The sequence below is a fragment of the Leptodactylus fuscus genome, chromosome 1 (genome assembly GCF_031893055.1).
Source record: "Leptodactylus fuscus isolate aLepFus1 chromosome 1, aLepFus1.hap2, whole genome shotgun sequence".
Lineage (NCBI taxonomy): Eukaryota > Metazoa > Chordata > Amphibia > Anura > Leptodactylidae > Leptodactylus > Leptodactylus fuscus.
Genome location: NC_134265.1, coordinates 150,522,326 through 150,542,916, shown reverse-complemented (window position 1 = coordinate 150,542,916; position 20,591 = coordinate 150,522,326). Strand labels below are relative to the sequence as shown.

Sequence of the window (20,591 nt, the reverse complement as noted above, 5' to 3'; positions counted from 1 at the left end):
AAGGGGAGATTCCAACTGAGAAATCTGTTGTCCAGAAGAAAGCTACTATGGCCATGGTTAGCATAGAGTCAACAACGGCTTTGAATTAAAGTTGGGCTAACGTGTAAATGAATTGGATGAATGTAGTGTCATAGCCTAATGATAACAGGGGTGTTAGCTATTTTCTCGCTATCTTTGCTCATTGACTTACAATATTTAGCAAAAATGTTTTATTATCTAAAATTATTTTGGTAATACTATGTCTATTGCAGTTATATATGCTATCTCTACTTCTATCGCCTTTGCCCGCCTTATCATCACATCTAAGTAACCAAGTACAATAGTTTTACTTGTATGGTTTTAGATTTCACATTAAACCTAAACAGAATAGGAAGATGGAAAGAATTTCTTTCTTTCAAGTATCGCTACATTAGATGTTGCTTTAAGTCCTGCAGCATCTTATTCTTAGAGGGAAGCTCTAGAGGTATGTCTGCTTTTCTCCACATTTAGTTATTTAAATAGACTTACAAATCCATCGCTGAAATATGAAGAGCCATAAACACGACTGATGGAACAGAAACACAGATTGGCAAGTATATCTGTCTTAATGTTTGCACATAAGCCATTCTCTTGGGTATAGAGCCTGTCAAAACACACAAATATTGCAGTAACTCTGAATCCGACAGATTTTGTACTCGGTGACCATCACAAATGACCCCCACACATCATGGGTTTTATCTTATGCTACAGAATCAAGTATTGTTATATGCTTATAACAAACAGCCTATAGAGTCTGGTCCCAGCTATGGAAGCTACCACGATTTGTATTCTACTGCTGTTAAAAACAGTATTACAGTATTTATGTATCTGACTCTGATAACACGTAAACCTTTCTCAAGTACAATTCAATCAATTTGTATTAGCATCCATTATTGATGATCCCTTGTGTAGATAAAGAGGAAAGTAAGTACATTCAGACAGACTGTCAAGTTACATAACTACTGCAGCGTAATGGTGAATAGTTTATACTTAACGCCCATCAGATATACTGCCTTGGGGAAGCTGTTTGAGATATAATTACTAGATAGATACATTTACAGACAAACACGCATGGACATAAGTAACAGTGGGTTGTTACAAACACATGGCATTTTCTAGCTTTTACTGTACATCTATACCCCTTCTTACTCCCCTTACTACCCTTTGCATTTCGCTGGAATATAAACTCACGTGTTATTAAAGGGGTAACGCCATGAGTCAAAAACAGAAGGTCCTTTCCCACACTACACATCAAGCCTGTTTGCACGCAGACTGAATGTACGAGTGACTCGTTGTGGACAGCGCTCCCATTCACTTCAATGGGAGTGCCAGAAATAGCCAAATTATAGAACTCAGCTATATCTGGCTGTCCCATTGAAGTGAATGGGTGCAGCGGAGAAAGCTGAGTGCTTTACTTATGTTATCTCTGGTGTTCCCATTGTAGTGAATGGAAGTGATGTCCACCACTAGTAACGCCTTCATTCAGCCTGACTATGATGTTATCTGTGTATTATACAACATAAACCCGACGCTAATGCCCACAATGAGTTCCTGCACTAATTGTGGGTATTAATGAGGACCTTTCACCACCTAGGGCACATGCGGTGTAATACACCACTAGAAAGCCGACAGCTTTCACGTTCTGTGCCCCTGGTGAAGAGCTATCAGTGCCAGTACCGTAGCTCTTCAATGTCAGAAGGGCATTTCTGACAGTCAGTCAGGAACACCCTTCCTCACAGCAGTGTCTATAGCTCTGTACTGTGAGAGGGGGTGTTCCTTACCGCCTAGTGTGCCTATGTGCCCCAGGTGGTGAAAGGTCTTCTTTAAGGAATCTGGCCATTTTTGTGCACCACCATTTTGTTATGGATCGCCAGGCACCAGATCGAGATCCTGGGCCAGCGATCTATTGTCATGACAACTGGGAGCCTATTGAAGGCTTCCAGACTTATGTGAAAATTACAGGTTGCTCTATGCAGCCTGTAATAGAATTGCCAGCAACTTGCAATGAATCGCAATGTGTTAACATTGTAATGTATTGTATTATTGGACAGAGTCACTATGGTTCAAGTCCCCTAAGGGGTCTAATTACAAAGAAAAATAAATTTAACAAAATTGAGGAGAAAGATAAATTCAAATCACTGCCCTTTGCCTAGAACACATATAAAAGCTAAAAATAATGTGTGAGACACATGCACATTAGGCATTAATAGAGGCAAAAACATTGCCTCTATTAACTTCTAAAAATATTTTTCTCGTACAGTGAACGTCGTAGCAGGGAAAAAGAATAAAATAATCGAACCACTGTTTGTAGCTGTTTCGTCTTTCATAAAAATTTTAATAATTTTGACTGAAAAGTGAACATAGTAAAAACAAAGCCCATAAGAATGTCACACAAACGCAGTTTTCTCTACCAAATTCTGAATTTTTTTTGAGCTTTCCAATTAGATGTCCCATAAACATTATGCCCTTATATGGCTGTGTGAACAGAAAAATAAAAAAAGGTATGGGATTTGGAAAGTGGGGAGTCAAAATCGAAAAATGTGGGAAGTGGTTGAAGGAAGTTTTTATGTTAATTTTCCATTAAATGTTTTATTTTTTTTTTAATCCTAAAACTTCTGCAGTCCTCACATTAACCAATAAACCAAAGTAGGTGCTTATGTTTGCTGCTCCGCAGCAGCCACCTCATTTCTCAGTACACAATTAGGCCTCCTGCACACAATTGTAGTTTTTATCCGTAATTGTCGTTGTCGCTGCTGCCATGTGCCCAAGGACCACAATTTTTGAAGCGGATCCTATTTTTGTCTGCATTTGCAGCACAGATAAGTGTAGGAGACCTTAAAAGTCTTTTGCAGATTGCGGATTAGTATATATGGACAGTAAAAAAAAGGAGGCCAAATAATATATTTGTAGCTAAGACACAGAATCCACCAGTCATTCTAGGTGATTTCACAGCTTATCTACTTTCCTATCTGCACAATGAACTTTGCACAGAGACCAGAACATACCTAGAAAACGCTACCATAGAAGTCAATACAGTCTGCTTCATGTGTGGCCCAAGGTCCCTGTCTAAGAAAATGGAAGAAGCCGACTATTTTGGGCGTAGTGGCCACAGTTGGATTTTTATAAAATAAAGATAAAAGCATAGAAAATGTAAAAAAAAATCTAAAATTCTTAAAAATATGTTTAACATTAAAAAAATTAACTAAACAGTTGAACAGTTTTACTTTCCGTTACTTATTTTTCTAACTATAATGTTTAATAAAATCAGCAGATTAAGCCTCACACAAATTGCATTGAAATGTGGTTTCTCAGAGGAATGGTCTTCTTAAAAGAGATGGCACCTTCTTAAAGGAGATGTTCCTTATATAAACTGTTGCAAGACATCTGGCCTGGATAAGGGAAAAAGGGTAAAAGCGGTTGTTGTTTTTTTTTTGTTTTTTTTTTTTTTTTATAGATATTTCAGTGTATTTCATTTTTCTTTTACATAAATAAATATTGACATTAAAATATATTCTAAGATATTGATTCTCTTCCGGAATAATCAAAAGACAAGATCGCTGTAATGTCTTGCCCTCCGATAGCGGTACAGTCTATAAATGCTCTCCTTGTGATCATTTTATTTTAACTACTGGCTTTGAAGCTTATAAGTACTGCCTTGTATTCAGTCAAATAAGGGTCATATAAGTGGGCATGGGCCTCTTATTAGATTTTCACCACACTCATGTGACTCCTTCAGTTATATATTATCCATGTTTTCATCCTCAGATTTGTTGTGTGAAACAATTAAATTCAGGAGCTTCTTACGTCTATCAACATCGGTAACCTATAGAACCTAAATTGATTTTCCTTTTTACAGAAGGCTTTGTGTGTTGCATCTTTGCGTTGCGTCTTTTCTTCATTGACTTGATTCATTTTAATTGCTGTATCTGTACATCATGACACCGTGTTCTGTTCCAAATGCACTTCTTTATCACCTACTTTATTTTCTGCTTGGGTTCCATTAAGTAAACAAGGATTGACATTTTGTAATTACCTATTCATTGTTCTATGTTAAGTTAATTTGCTCTCCTCTTGATGGTATTTAAGCAGCTATTATTTTCCCGTTAGTCTTTACAAATCGTCAATTAAAAGTTTAGCTTGATGAGGTGTAGAAATGTCTGGGTCTTCAGATGACAGCATAAAAGACTTCTCACTATTAATTGCTAAATGAAAGCCAAACATACTCTAAAATCATTCTCCAATATGTTTTCCAGTACAAGCCTTTTGTAAAATACATATAATGTACTGCTAATACATTCTTAAGCCTCACATAAATATTCAATATAGTTCATGAAAATCTGTCCCGACACACTGCTACAACCTGGAACCCTGGACAAGCACATGACTACTTTTCCACTTCAACATATCGCTTATGTCTGATAAAGGATAATGAGAAACCTGAAGATATACTATATGAAAAATTCACTAAACTCACCCATTGTGTTTTATGGATCTGATATTCAAATGTTAATAAAATCACTTAAAGCAAACCATTATCTTAAAATGCCAATCTGTCTTTATATTTGGTTACTGAAAATCTATCCTGGTCATGTAATGATATAGGTGCCCGGTTCATTACATATGGCAGATCTGGTAACTGTAGTGTAGGTGGAATAGAACTTTAGTAAAATCAAAGACTCCGGTCTCTGATCCCGTCTTTGGTGATAAACTGGTACCAGTCCTGTTACACTTGAGAAAGGGGTTCGACCCCGAAATGTACGTTGTACTGTATATTGTGACTTCAATTGAGATATTCTACTAACTCAACTACCCTGTGGAAGCGCGGTCGGTCCCTTTGAAGATACCAGGTGAATCCCTGCCTTGTCCATGGTACCTTAGGAGATTAGGAGTCCTTAAATGTAAGTTCACAATGAGTTTTTTGCAGGCAGATTTTGACACAAATCCACCTCAAAATCCACCTGCAAAAACGCCTCCCATTCATTTCAATGGGAGTCACTCACAGTTTTTTTTGCGCTAGCGATTTTTTTTCAGCTAGCAGAAAAAAAATGTGACTTGACCTATCTTCACGGGGATTCCGTGGCTCGAGACTCCCTCCTGATTAGGCCCAATGTATCGGCATTCTGTTGCGGCTAGAAAGTGATCCTCTTCACTTTCCACCATGTGAACTTACCCTTAAGAATGAAGTGTCCTCTTTGGTGGTTCAACTGGTCAACATAATGACAGAACATGAGTTTGTTTATGCTGATAGGAATTAAAACTGAGTTTTCCAGTTTTCCAGTCTGAATAAACACTGAAATCCAAAAATGAGGTTTTATTATAATTTACTGTGATGAAATCTGTATAAGTATAATTATGTTGTACTATAAGGAACCCACACAATATAGGATCCATTGCAAAAGTTATAAAGTTTTGCTTAGGTTTAATATAAAACCTAGTATCAATATACATTAATGCAAGGTTTTAAAGAATGTTACTTAGCTCTTCTATATCTTATCCTACTTCCAAAAAAAGGCGATCTCAGTTATAAAACCACACAAATGAAAGATTTGAAGCCACAGAAAGCATCAAAGCAGTGAATACACTTTGCCCACCTCAAATAATATTTGAGCTTCCTCCCCTGTTATCCACTGTTATTTTGGGTAACATGAACATCAGGCCAAAGGACCTAGTCTCTTTTATTCTCTGACACCAACCTCTTTTCTTCCCTGTGCAGTGTACGCTTATGAAAAACGGCTGTCATTCTGAAGGGTTGGAAGTCTATGCAATGGTATTATCTACAAAGGACAGAAGAAAAGTAGAGTAAAAGGGCTAAATAGTGTGCTGCTTTCTTTTAAAAATGCCAGTCTTCAAAGACACACCAAAAACCAAGGATATTTTATATGTGCTCTCCTGCTTAGCATCTTATATAAATCTACAGTAAGACTACTCAGTCCTGTTAGGCTTAAAACTCGATATTTTTAACATTTTTTAATCATTTCCCATTTTTTTTGCATCCTGTGTGCATGTTACACGTATGTCTAAAAATGTACAATCAAAGGGTAAAGTTGTAAGAGTGTACAAAAATTTGCCGGTAGGCGGTTGAGTGTATTCTAGGATCTAGGACACAGAGGTCTTAGATCAGCATGTCTTTGCCTCCAAAATATAGCTATGATTCTTTTCAATATTGGAAAAGAATGAAATACTAATACCAGAAACTATTCTAGGACATAAGAACATAGACGCTATTATTTTGTTATCAATGATAATAATACATTTAGCGACATATCAGCAGTTTAATGCCGCTTATACCATACTTGATAAAATACATTTTCATGGACGTTTTTCAGCACAACTATATACAGATATGCCCACCCTTACCCTTCCATAAAACCCTTGTCAGCCTGCAGTGCACATCACAGCCACTGGGTGGCCACAAATAGACACATGCAGCATAAACAAATCCAAATTAATAGCATGAAGGCCAGGACCCCGTGTGGTGTAAATGCCGCAATTTAAAACTGTGCTGCGAACACGCCACGATGTCCAAAAACAGCATTGTTTTGGAACTCGCAGCATGTCAGTTACACCTACGGAAATACCGGCGGTTAACCCATAGGTATTATTGAAACAGAAAGTAGGCAGAGAACTTTGCAAACTTTCTGTCTAAAGCACTGCGGGAAGAAACGCATTGCACTGCCACCGTGGTTTTTCCCTCAGCATTTTTTTTTCTGCTTGACACCACGTGGGGCCTTACCCTTAATCTTGTTTTCTTATGCCGTCTTTATCTTTTGCCGTTCATCTCCAGATAAGTTTATAGGTTTATATCAAAACCGGTGAAAATACCTAACATACAGTATTTTAGGAAATTTTTCCAATTTAGCCCTCACTCTTTCATGTCACTCCTATGTATAAAAATGACTGTTCATGGCCCACTATTTTGTTGGTTGTCTTTACAATGGTCCACACTGCCGAAGCTCCAATGAGATCAAGTGAATGGGCAGATTTATTATGTCTCCTACACCAGTTTTCTGGAATACAATTGCATAAAAAGATGCAAAGTGTTGCACAAATTGTGGTTTTTCTCAGAATTAAAAAAAAAAGCTTTTTCTTTTCTGTGCCACCCTTGCCATTTTCTTGAAAAAGTTGCATGCAGGGGGCAGGGACATCAGCCCTGCCATATTTAGTATCATTTATTACAGAAACCTAGAGTAAATAATGCCGGAAATGTACACCACCTATGAACCATATATGAGGCACATATGAGTCTAGTGTTTTTCTACTATAGCTCAAAAAAATTCTTGTAATCCTTGACTTGAGAGTCTTGACCAAACTGACAAAACCAAGATGCACATGTGTCCACCCTTACTTTCTTTGTTGCTGAATATGTCCAGATACGTGTGTCACAAGCTAAGCACCTTTTCTCAAGGCAACATGATCTGTGCTAACTGTGCCATTTGCATCTATGTGTGGCCATTTTGTGGGGTGGAGGTGTGAATTGCAGCTTATCAAAACTGTCAGTATATTATGATAGTGTGTTGAATTGGTTTCATTACATTAGCTAACCAAACTGGAGGTCAACTAAGTCTGGTGTATATGGCTACTGTGATATTTGCTTGTTTAATTCTTATTTCATCCTCCTCTTTTTAACTCATTTTCTTTACTATTCAGCTTATTTAAAGGTGGGTAAGGGATTTAAGTTTTCTATGTTTTTTTCTGTATAATAGAATGAAATCAAATATATATATATATATATATATATATATATATATATATATTTTAATTGAATATATTTATTACTGTTTTCAGTAAACAGTTCGAGACCGTCCTTCCCTCTCTTCCTCAACTACTCTTCATTTCATTGTTATACATGTATATAACACATTAAGCACCATAGCTAGCTTTCAATAGAAAAATAAAAAATAAAAAAAAAGTATTTTCAGATTCAAGAAGGTTTTATTAAAGGAGTTTGAAGCCCTGTAAGGAATTGTCATACTGATGACCTATCCACATAAGTATGACAAATTCTTTTGGAACCGGGCAACCCCTTCCAGGATAGATATTGTTAAAGACATATAAATGAATTTTTCACCAGGCTCCTCGACTGCAACCCTTATATGTATATGGGAAGGTCTTCCACCCAAATATGTAGAAAGGAAAAGTATGAGTGGAAGACTTTACCAGCCATGTGTGGAGCTGAATGTTAGTGAGCAGCTTTGTCACTTCTTCATGTATTAGCAAGGCACAGTTTCTAATGAGCTGTAGCACTTAAAGTGACTCTCCTCCAACATCATTAAATCTTCAAGTACCAATGTATGTGCTGATACATTTCAGAATATCTTTAAGAGGTCAGAGCCATTTTCTCATGTAAGCCTTCAAATATATAAAATAGAATTATACAATTACCTGTAAGGCACTTCAATGAATAATATTCAGTCCTACTCAGTTCCTATTGCACCAGGGTTAAATGATGTCCCCATGTAACTCTTCTGTCACACTTGTAGACAATACACAGGTCAGACTTGAGTGACAAAGTGTTCTGTGAAAATCTCTCTCTAATATTAAAGGTTTTTTGGGGGGGGCAAAAAATGTTTGTTTTTTTTAAATGCCTGTTAGTGCTATTAATACAACCATATACTTTAAGCAGTGTTTTGAATGATTTATGGGTGTCTCTGGGAGCTGCTGGTATCCTCTGCATTTGTTTAGAAGGTTCAACTTCCTGCTATGTAACTTTCATACTAACTCTCTCGCACCTCACTCCCCACTTTCTCTCTCTCTCTCCCTCCCTTCCTTCCATACACCCCTTCCCTGTCTCTCTAGCTATCCTGCTCACTACTAGCCCTTCCCTACCTACTCAGCCCAACTTCTGACCCCATTATACTTACGTCTCTTCCTTCCAGTCTTCCTCCTGGGAGATGGCCCATCCTTCTTTTCTGATTCTGCTGCCATGTGCTGTAGTCCCAGCACTGCTCTCTGCTCTGCAGCTGATGACCTATCTCTACTGAGCAGGCATGGGAGCTGCGTAGTAGAGGTGGATTGCCAGCTACAGAACAGTGCTTGGACTATAGCACGTGGCAGCAGTCAGAAAAGAGGGAGGAGTTGTCCTGCAGGAGGAAGCCTGGAAGGAAAATAGGCAAGTATGATGGAGTGGATGGGGGGAGTAGTAGTGATGTTCCTTTTCTGGAAACAGGGAAACGGATCATCACGAGATAACCAGCAAATGTCCCTGGGGCCATTATATGGATAAATATGCATTTTTGATTAATTGTTATTTAAAAAGTAGGAGGGAGGTGTTTAGATTAGTATAGGGATTATTTTTTATCATGGACAACCCCTTTAGTGTTTGGTCAATTTTGCTGTACAGTCAGTCCTTACAATTAGAGATGAGCGAGTACTGTTCGGATCAGCCGATCCAAACAGCACGCTCGCATAGAAATGAATGGATGCACCTGGTACTTCCGCTTTGACGGCGGCCGGCCACTTAACCCCCCGCGTGCCAGCTACGTCCATTCATTTCTGTGCGAGTGTGCTGTTCGGATCGGCTGATCCGAACAGTACTCGCTCATCTCTACTTACAATCAATCATCATACACACATATTACATCACTGTAAAGGAGAACCCGCGAGGTGGCAGTTAATAGGGAACCCCTTAAACCTTTTTTTATGAATGAACCTCAACTTGAGGGCTTTTTTATGTCTATTAACACTCTTCAATGTAAGTAAACAGGAAAGGAAGTGGTAATAGGAAGTGGGGAGCAATGTAGGAAGTAACTTTAGGGAATCCTTTTCTCAATGTATGCCCCGATTATTGCTCTAGATCTGACTGATTCCTGAAGAATATAATTTCTAATATTTTGTAGACATAAACCCTACTTGCCTGCACAATTTCTGGACTCAATGATGTGTATAAAGTAAAGGGTTTTTCTGACAAGTATTCAAAAATATGGTATTTTTTTTAATTTTTATGTTAAATTTATTGGTTCAAAATAGCTATTGTTAATAAATCATTTCATGGTGCAGCATTGTTAACAAGCCATGGGCTTTGGAACAATTGACTACCAAGTCTCCTAGAAATGAAAGAGTTACTCATCATGCTTAAAGACGTTATTCATTGTGGCATTTCACTTTTGTTAACAACCTCACATGTTGAAGTATGCATCCCACCAAATCCATCTTCTGCATTTTTCTTTGGTGAGAGTGCTCTGTGCTTAAAATATATATGAAGCCAGTACAGTTCTCTTCACTTCAGTTTCACTATCTAGATCCTGTTAACAGCAGGTGCAATAAATTATTAAAGGGCTACTCTGATGCTTTATTTCAAATTTTTTTCTTAATTTCTCCTATGAGCAGGCAAAGAAAAAACATTGCATTAGTCAGAGGAGAGCAGTAATAGTACGATGAAATTGTAAAAATGAAGGCTAATGTCACAAACCTCTATGATTTCCGGTCTTATATGGCTGCTTCATGGCTCTGTCCTGTGCTCCCGGCCATATGATAGTAGTCAGGCCAGGTGGTGGGGTTTTAAAGAGGATCTTTGATGTCCTCAGGCACATGCGGTTTTATATACCGCTAGAAAGCCGACTGAATTCAGTGCATTGTCGGCTTTCCCGTTATGTGCCCCAGGGCTGGAGATATTAGTTCCCGTTATAATGCCCATTGTCAGAAGGGCATTCCTGACAGTCTAGCTGGGCCTGTGAGGATCACCCCACACACACACACACACACACACACACACACACACACACACACACACAGTACTCATCCATAGCTCTGTACTGTCAGAAGGGGCGTTGCTTACCGCCCAGCCATGATGCTGAAGTAGTGAGGAACACCCCCCCATAGACCAGTACTGAAGGGCGTTCTTCACAGCTCAGTTTCATTGCTGGGCAGTAAGGAATGCCCCCTCTGAGAGTACAGGGCAATGGACAGTACTGTTGGGGGGGTATTCCTCACAGACTAGCTAGACTATCAGGAATGCCCTTATGACAGTGGGCATCGGTAACGCCACTGATATCTCTTGCCCCGGGGCACATAACAGGAAAGATGACAGTCTGCTGAATTCAGTGCACTGTCAGCTTTCTAGCGGTATATAAAACTGAATATGCCGACGGACATGAAAGGTCCTCTTTAAATTGGTAGTCTTGAGTTGTAGATGATCAATGGACACTCTGAATATCAAGCTCTTTAAAATTGATGTGATATCCATCAATTTTATATAGTATAGGACATGAAATTTAGATCAGTAAGGGACCCCCACAGATCAGTTGCTCGCCATACTTTTAATAGTGGACATACTCCATAGCAGTTGACCCATTTGGGACTATAGGACAACCAATGCATTAATACTCACTATGGTCACTAATAAAAGCATGACGAGTGAGCACTGTAGGGAAGCAGCTAATCTGGGGTGTCCCAGCAATCAGACCCCTGCTGATCTACATTTGATGTCCTTTCCTGTATGAAATTAATGGATATTAAATTCATTTTAAAAAGCTAGATAATCAATTTATTGACCAAGCAAAATTTAGCAGTTTTTAGTGCGATTTAATTTTTCCCGTCAGTTTTTTTTATCTTCCAAAATATCATAAAGACAAGGTACAATTTACCAAGCTACAGGAAAAATAATCCCCAGTATAGCGACATCTGTCACTTTTAGGGTGGTGCAAAGTCTAGTATCGTAGCTTTGACTCTGTCGTGAAATAGCATACACCCGTGGAAGAATGATATTGAACATTTGTGTTGTTAGCAATTGTTATAAATTTTAGGAGATGTTTGTATTATGTTCTGAGTGAACAATTGCCTGAAGTAACTAACCTCTCTATAGTGTGATTGTTGTTGTAAGATGTGAAACAGTTGATGTGTCTGCAATCCTACAGTTTCATCCTGTAATTGGTGTCAATCGGCAGTGCTCTAATGTGTCTATTTGAGAATACAGTAGGTCTCCAGGGCACTTGAAAAGTCATGTGTAAGCACAGTCTACATGAGTCACATGTCCCAGTAACATTACCAAGAATGTTATACAGTATAGCAGTTATCCAACCCTTGCAAATGAGGCTGGGTGATGTATTTTTTGTAGATTTCAGAAGGTTATAGCTATACTATTGAAATTGTTTGGACATTGTGCAAAAGAAAATAACATTACCAGTTAGCTGACCAAAAGCTACAGACAGGCAATAAAAGTAACCTTTTCTAGCTTTATGAAATGTTAAACTATCTTCACTTTTACATCTACTAAAGTTTAGGGGGTCTTGATTTTAATGTCAGTCATTTATATATAGAATATGTTGAATATACACATCACTGTATGTCTTTAAAGGGATTCTAGCACCACCAAAATGTGTTCTAATTTATATGCTGTCGTGGGGGAGTTAGTGGCAAGTTTAATCTTACTGCTAAGAAAATCAGCTTTTAGTGTACAGACACAGTGGTTGCACATAGTGCAAATGCTGTGGTTTGGCTTTGGCGGAAACATTGTGGAAAAAATATGCAGCATTTGACAATTCCTCCAAAGTGGATGGGATTCTAGCAAATCCCATCCACACATTACAGAAAAATACACACACCAGAACGCTGTGATTTCCAGAGCTAGCCCCAAACATAAAGACTGACATGTCCTGCTCTGTCACATGTATTTGTTCGATGGTTAGTACAGTTGCTTTGCAGCATTGGGATCATGGGTCTGAAGTATGGACAACATAAGGAAGGTACTTGTGCGTCCTCCTATGTTAGTATTGGATTTCTCCCATGCTACAAAACTGATTACTACAGACATGGTATAATAGTTCAGTAAATATCACAAAAATAATATGTGACATGTAATACTGTGCTGAAGAATTGGGCAGCTCGGTGATTAACATAGTATTTTTGTAACACTTGGTTCTTGGGCTTCAGTCCAACTATGGACATAAAATTTGTATATTCTCCCCATGCTAGCATTGATTTCTTCCCATACGTTGGTTGTGCTGTACACCGCAAATTTGATGTGAATTGGACCTTATCATATTTCTTCCTATTTTAGGTATCTGTAGATACCAGAGATAGCTTGTTGTCGGCTTAACCCAATAGATGGCTGCTTTATTTTACAGTGATTATATGTAGAGTTACAAAAGAAATACATTACCTATATTATTTATATACTGCTTATTATGTTCATATTAAATTTAAGTATATTATATTTTGAATAGTATAAAGATAATCAAATTTAATAATTTTTCATTTTTATAAGGTGCAAACCTGATGTGCATTAGAATGCCAGAATATTATATGTTTAGAGCATAGTTCTGACTTTAAAGTAATGATGGCTGAAATATTAGATAAACTTCTTTATACACATTTTTCTATTGTGTTTTCATTAGGTAAATGACACTTGTTAAGGCTTTTGTGTTGTTACCCTTATAGTGTTCACTATCTAATGTTCCTATGAAGCCACATATGTCATAAAGGCTTACATAGTATGTTGTTTTTTTCGATGGCACAAAAAAGGAGAAAAAATAAACAACATACCGGTAATACAGATAAATTTAGACAAAAATGGTATTTACAAAGCAAATAGCATAGTCAAAGAGGGCAAAATGACATATAAAAATAAGAGAGAAACATGTAATGGACATCATCTCTATACCCTTTCCAAACTACAAGTAACACCATTATGGCCACAAAGATCAGTATATAGACAATCTGGGGAATGACTATCGTGTCAGGTTGGGCATGATATAAGAACAGGTGGGGTGTGATCAGGAAAGTAATATGCCACTTTTTGGTAATCAGATCTTCCTAGTCATTCCAATAACTCTTGAGTGGAGGGACATGTCCAGACTCCATGAGTCAGATGAATGCCTGGTTGATTGCATTTGAGGCAAGATGGTGGCCGGGTCTAGTGGGATTTGCCAGGAGATTCAAACCATAGTTTGACCTATGGATGATTTTGAGTCTCCTAAGTTACCTAATGTTCCTAACCTGCCCACCCTCCATGCCGGGTGTAAATTCAGGATGGCCCCATAGTGGCATATGCTTGGAGAGTAGATAAGGTAAACAATAGCATTCTCTATTGAGACACCAAGAAACCATAGTATCTCTTAATAGAACACTTGAGTTTAAAGGACAAGTTATCTTAGTAAGGTATATCTTTAGGAGCCATGATAGAGACCATGGATATACTAAATTTGACTCTAATGCTATATTGAAATCGTGTGAAATGTTATTAATCTTGCCTAGGCTGTTTCTCAATAGATGTTGTACATGCTGATATTTGGAAGGTTATATCCTCCCTTGTCCTTTGGTACCATAAGTTTTTCTGTATAGAAACACAATAAAGCAGAGGAGATCTTAACTAACATCTTCCCTTTTGAGTAATAGGGGGATTGTCTGGAGTGGGCATAAAAGTTTTAGAAAGCTTGTCATTTTGATGAGGTGACAATATGCCAGCAAAGAAAGAGGAAGGTGACTCCTTCACTTTAGTTCAGCTAACATTTTTGAAATGAGAAGGAGATAGTTCAAAGCATATAAAGAGGAGAGAGACCTACCGATATTGTTACCTAAATACTTAATGGTGTACCTTGTCACCTTCACTCCCAAGCCACTCAACTCCCCTTTGTTAGAGCCGGTGAAGATATCAAGAAGCTTGCTTTTACTAATATTAACCTTGAAACCAGAGACCTCGCCAAGCAACTTGAGTAATTCTAAAAATACAGGTACATCTCTCACAGAGTCACCAAGGAAATCCAACAAGTCATTCACATACAGCGCAATAGTAACCATTCATCATAAGACTGGAAGAATACCCGTTATTCAGGAAGTAGACTGCAATACCATGGAGTGGGGCTTGATGGCGATGTTAAACAAGAGGGGTTCCCTTCTGTAAATCAATAGGCCATGAGATAAAGAATGGTGACACCGTCTTGGGCATGCTATGTAGTATCGATACCAGCGACCTAAAAGGGACCAAAAACTCTATCTTATCCATGACTGGGGAAGGATAGGCGTTCAGCTAGACAGCATCCAGGACTGCTAGAAATTTTTGGATGTTCAAAACAGGTGACCTTCCTTTCACAAAGCCCACTGGGGAAATTAGTTTCAGGAGTAATATGGCAAGTCTATCAGCCATTATCTTGGCAGCCTGTTTTATATCTACATTAAATAAGTATTATGAGGTAGTAAGAAGTGACCAGCATGTGGTCTCTACCCAGTTTTTAAGGTCATTAATACATGCCATATTGGAGCCTGCTGCTATGGGGTTCCCTTCCAGACAAGAGTGATAAAATCCAACTAGGTTGGGAATATATGTTGTTTTATGATTTTATACAGCCAACTCCTTTTCAGTAATAAAGACATTACAGGACTCCCTACATTCATCAGTCAATGATGGTAACTTCACCTGGTGCAAATAAAGTTGTTTTTCCTGATGACTTATGAAAGGTCCCACCTCCATTCCGGATGGCCTGTATATGCTCATGGGCACACAGGCCCAAAGGAAGGTGAGCTAGCAGCCGACCAGCCGTTATCAAAGCGGAGTAACTGTGCCTCAACCCTAAAACGTTGTGACTCTGCGCCTATCCAGCCACAGTTCATACACTTGTTTACAGGTTTGTTTATTTGATTCATTGGGACTAGCCAGAAAGGTGAATTAAGCACGATGTAAATCATTGCTCAAGAATTGTATCTTTTGAGATACAGTACAGTGCTACCAGAGTGCATGTGGCCCTTAAAATGACCTTTGTGTCATCTTACAAAAGCCACGGGTCAGCCTGGTGGACTATGTTCAGGTTGCGATAATTCATCAAAGGTTACGTAATATGTTGACAGTCAGCTAATTCAGCTAATAATTATTAGTTGTCACTACTTTCATTAAACTACTCTATTTGGGGATGCATCAGAACTTAATAAGATTTACAACATTACAGACCATAAGCATAAACTTGTTTATTCCCTTAACACTAATACGATACCATAAAGATTTGCCTTGGATACTTAGGTGAAATATATCCCTATTTTATCATGACAATTTCATCTTAATGACTCTAAATGAATATCAGTGGTATTAGTAATAGACCTTTTTAATCATCATTGCTAAGTGGAGAGCAAATGGAAGAAGTAATTCAGAATCCTTTCCTGGAGAACTAATCCTGTGATTTCTCTTTACCGCTGCTGTCACTCCTCCTTACGTAATGGAATGGAATAGTCTATGCCTTTAACATCCCTTTCCTTTAATCTCATTAATGCAGTCTAATAGACTCCTGAAGATATACGGTAGCATTGTGTGGACTGGATGGGTTAGGGAATGCATTTCCCTCTCAGTCTTTTACCAAGGCAAAATGTGTGAGAACTATTTCAGGCTGAAATCTGATGTGAGTGGTGAGTTATCATGTTGTAGCTAGTGTTTTGTAGTAGTATTTATCACACATAGTGCGGCACAGCATACAGGTTGTTTGGTCTTAATGCTATCTGTGTATCATACGTGATAGGCATTGACCATGTTAACATCTACATATATGTCCGATCATAAGACACTGTGATTCCTGTATTGTGGAAAGTAAATTGTTTTTCTTTTATTGGATTTTTTTAGCTTTTTACCTTGAAGTACACCAGTAGTATATTTAGTGTCTTTCCAGTTCATATAGATGAGTGAAACATCAGACAAGGTCTGTCCATTTATATTAGATACTCTAATTTAGTTAAGTCACCTTATGTTGTGGTTATATAAGTAAAAGGGATTACTGCTGATCTGAAGCGTATAGATTTTCAGCTTAGACTAATCGATAAGTTTATTGCGGAAAATCTATTTGGAACAATTCTTGAGAAATGTCAAATGTTTCCCACTAGTTCCTATCAGGTGATCATCTCGGCTAAGTCCATTCCGTCAGAGCAGGTAGAAAAGTCAAACTGAATCCTATTAATTCCTTTTCCGCATACATCACGCAACATGATTACTGGATAGCATTTACGTCCAAGTATTAATTTTATAGGATGCATCCTCGGAGCACAGAGTAAACTTTATTGAAATATTATAAATGTTATACCATGATGTACCCAATTTTACAATTATTTGGCAAAGGCTAATGAAAAAGCAGAGATTATCTTACTAGACATGATCTGATTTACCTTGAGTTTGGTGGCATATATATGCACTCCGTCTGCTTAAAAACAGAGAATATATGCAGGAACCAAGGCAAAAGAGGTAGATTGGATTGGAAGTAGTTGTATGTTTCATCAGTTGATGTTGCTCAGTACATGAGAATATATTATTATAATAACTACCGTATATACTCGAGTATAAGCCGACCTGAATATAAGCCGAGGCCCCTAATTTTACCACAAAAAACTGGGAAAACTTATTGACTCGAGTATAAGCCTAGGGGGGGAAATGCAGCAGCTACTGGAAAATTTCAAAAATTAAAATGGTAGGAGTTTTGGGGTGTAGTAGGTGCTGGGGAAGGGGAAGAGGTTGTTTTGGTTGTCTGTCTGCCCCTTCCCTGAGCTTGAGGACTGTTTTTTTTTTTCTTCCCCACTTGGAATTCAGTCTGGCTGAATATAGGGTATCTGCAGTGCTCCTATTAACCCCTTCCCAATGGAACAGGAGCACTGCAGATACCCTATATTCAGTAGACCGGGCACTTTCAGACACAGGGATACCTAATGTATATGTGTTTTACAGTAATTTCCTACTTTTATATGTATTCTAGGGAAAGGAGTGATTTAGAACTTTTATTTAGTTTATTTTTTTTATTATATTGTTTTTAAAGCTTTTTTTCAATATTTTATGGGAGATTCTATACAATACTATTGTGGATGGTCATAGACCTCCCTCCCAAAAAAAAAAAAAAAAAAACTGTGCAAAACACCAAAACTGTGCTGAAAAATTCAGCTTATACTCGAGTATATATGGTAGTCATAAAAATAGTTTAGCATTAGATAAACATGAAATGCACCTATTCTAAAGGGCATGTGTCACATTGAAAACGCTATTGAATTGGGGCAACACAGTGGCTCAGTGGTTAGCACTACAGCCTTGCAGCGCTGGAGTCCTGGGTTTGAATTCTACCAAGGACAACATCTGCAAGGAGTTTGTATGTTCTCGCTGTGTTTGCATGGTTTTCCTCCCACACTCCAAAAACGTACTGATAGGAAAAAAATGTACATTGTGAGCTCTATATGGTGCTCACAATCTACATTAAAAAAAAAAAAAAAAAAATGCTATTTAATCTGTAGGTTCCATGCAGGAGGAGCTGAGCAGGTTGATATAAAGATGTGCAAGAAAAGATTCAGTATAACATGTTGTTTGTCTATTGAAATCTCTGCTCTTTCTATACTAAGAAATCAAAGAGGTGGTCCTATCAGTGTATGACAGATGTCTCCGTATACACAGTCATAGAGGGGAGGCTGTCACTAATGGGCCCACCTTCAAGAGATTTCAATAAATAAATGAGAAGCTTTAACTAGTTAAACATGGCGCCTGCAGACTGGTCAGCATTCATATGGCAGAATGTAGACACCAACCACATGCCAAATTCCCTCAATGCCATTCCAAGTCATGTGAAAAAAAATACATAATACTAATATGTGGTAGATTGTACATTTTGTGTTTTATCTGTTTTAAGATCTTCTGGTTTTAATGATGGTATTATGGTCTTCACTGTAACATTAGGAAAAGGAGAACCTGTGAGCATCCTACTGTAATGCATCATAAGGTCAATGGCCAAATGCCAGTGTTCTCAGTACCTTGGAGACGACATCTCATGGCATAACAAAGCTATTCCTCCTGCACTCTCGTGCACATACACATACAGTGTGGCCAAGTGTGCATGTATTCTTAATGGGTAGAGGGAAAGCTGCTTCCAGACAGCTCTTGTGGTAGTTTATCTCCTATTAGGTCAAGGGCTCAAGTGTGTTGAAACATAATATACTGATCTCCGTATCATTTGTTAGATAAAAGTCAACACAACCCCATAAGTGTAAGATAGTCAGTTGGTTCCGCCAAGACCGGCAGGTTGCCTTTATTGTTCTGTGTATGGGCACCTTTAGAGAACTAGAGCAAATCACAATTGTGATGCAATCACATTACAGTTCTTAATTTTCAGTGTAATTTGGAAAAATCGCTGGGTCACATGCAGTACCACATTTACTTTGAACACTGTATGTAGCTCCTCAGAAGTGTAGAAGAATTATGAAATATAGTGTTTGTGACTTATCAGCCTATGCAGGGAGTTTTTGTAAATGGGAGCAGTATCTATGGTAATATGTGTGATATTTATTACATTTTAATATCATAATTTTGACCATATTTCCTACTGACATAGAATGTTAAAGAAAATCCATTGGACTTAATGGATTCAATCATTTTTAGGAAAAAGCACAAAATCAGGTAACACAGGTCTCTTGCCCAGTTGTAAAAGTGCTAAATGTCAGGAAGTGAACAGCTAAATTCAGCTTGGATGATGTATTATTTGGGGAGTAAATAGTCCGTCATCTAAGAGCAGGTACTACGGCGACCTCTGTTACTATGGTAAGATTACGGACATTGTAAAGGCAGAAAATATGCTGAGACCTTCCTTCTAGATTTTGTCAACTCATGTGACAAGGTAGTAGGAAGGGCCTAATATAAAGAATCTGAAGAATTTTATGTATATTTTTTTCAGTGTATTTTTTTTATATAAAAAAAATGAACGTATGATTTAAAAAAAATAAGCTGCGCAAGGAGGGATTTGCTCAAGTTTAAGTATTGTCTTACTTACCTTTGTCATGCAGTGTTATATACACTGCTTTGGACAATTTTGGTAAGCTTTTACATTATTCTAGATTTATTCTGTTCAGCCAGGAGCATTCAAGTCATGTGCTGAGTAGTTTCTTCCTTTGTTATCATGAAAGAAATGGGAAGGAACATATCATTGGGTCATTGAGAGATATGAAACCTGCTGAATTCAACACTAATATCTTTCCATATATTTTACATAGCCTTACAACGCTGGAGTCCTGGGTTCAAATTCCTCCAGGTAACTTGGTTTCCTCCCACACTCCAAAGACATACTGATAGGAAATGTAGATTGTGAGCCCTATATGAGACAATGACCACAATGTCTGTAAAAGTGTTGCAGAATATGTTGGTGCTATATAAATAAGCAAAATAAAATAAATAGTAAATAAATACATATGTAAACTTTTTTTTAAGAGAACCATTCCTTTCCTACATAGAAATCAGAACCATCCAGTAATGGACACTAGTGCGAAAAAATTGCAACAAACATAAGTACCAATTTGTGACAACCAGTGCCATAGCCATGGTGGTGTCAATAGTGATCCTGAAGATCCTGAAGGCTGAGATGGCTGCAAACAGTGAGCTGGTCATATGAGGAGCTGCAGGCTTGTTGGGTATGAGAATGTGGTTCTAAGCTCAAAAATGGCATTGGACTCATCAGCCTTTTGCTAAATCTCTAGTGACAGATCTGCATCAGCCAGTCACTTGTCTCTGTGTTCCCATTGTCCATACTGCTGAAGCCAGTGATCATATTATGCCATCACATATGTAGACTGAATTCCTGCAGCACAGTAAAGCAAGACCAATGGAAGCAACACAACAGCAGGAAATACAATAGGTGAATTATGGT

At 38.0% G+C, this 20,591-nt stretch overlaps 1 protein-coding gene across 3 annotated transcripts in view; it reads left to right on the top strand.

Annotated features, from left to right (window-relative positions):
* Positions 1-20,591, top strand: part of RORB (RAR related orphan receptor B) — a 173,029-nt gene that overhangs the window by 93,784 nt on the left and 58,654 nt on the right. The window contains exon 1 of one of the 3 annotated variants that reach the window (XM_075279055.1): positions 15,854-16,337. The exons of 1 other annotated variant lie outside the window; for it this stretch is intronic. The gene's annotated coding sequence lies outside the window, so the exon portion shown is untranslated. Of the gene's footprint in view, positions 1-15,853; positions 16,345-20,591 lie in introns of those variants that run through there. One more of the 3 variants, XM_075279061.1, reaches the window with a different exon arrangement.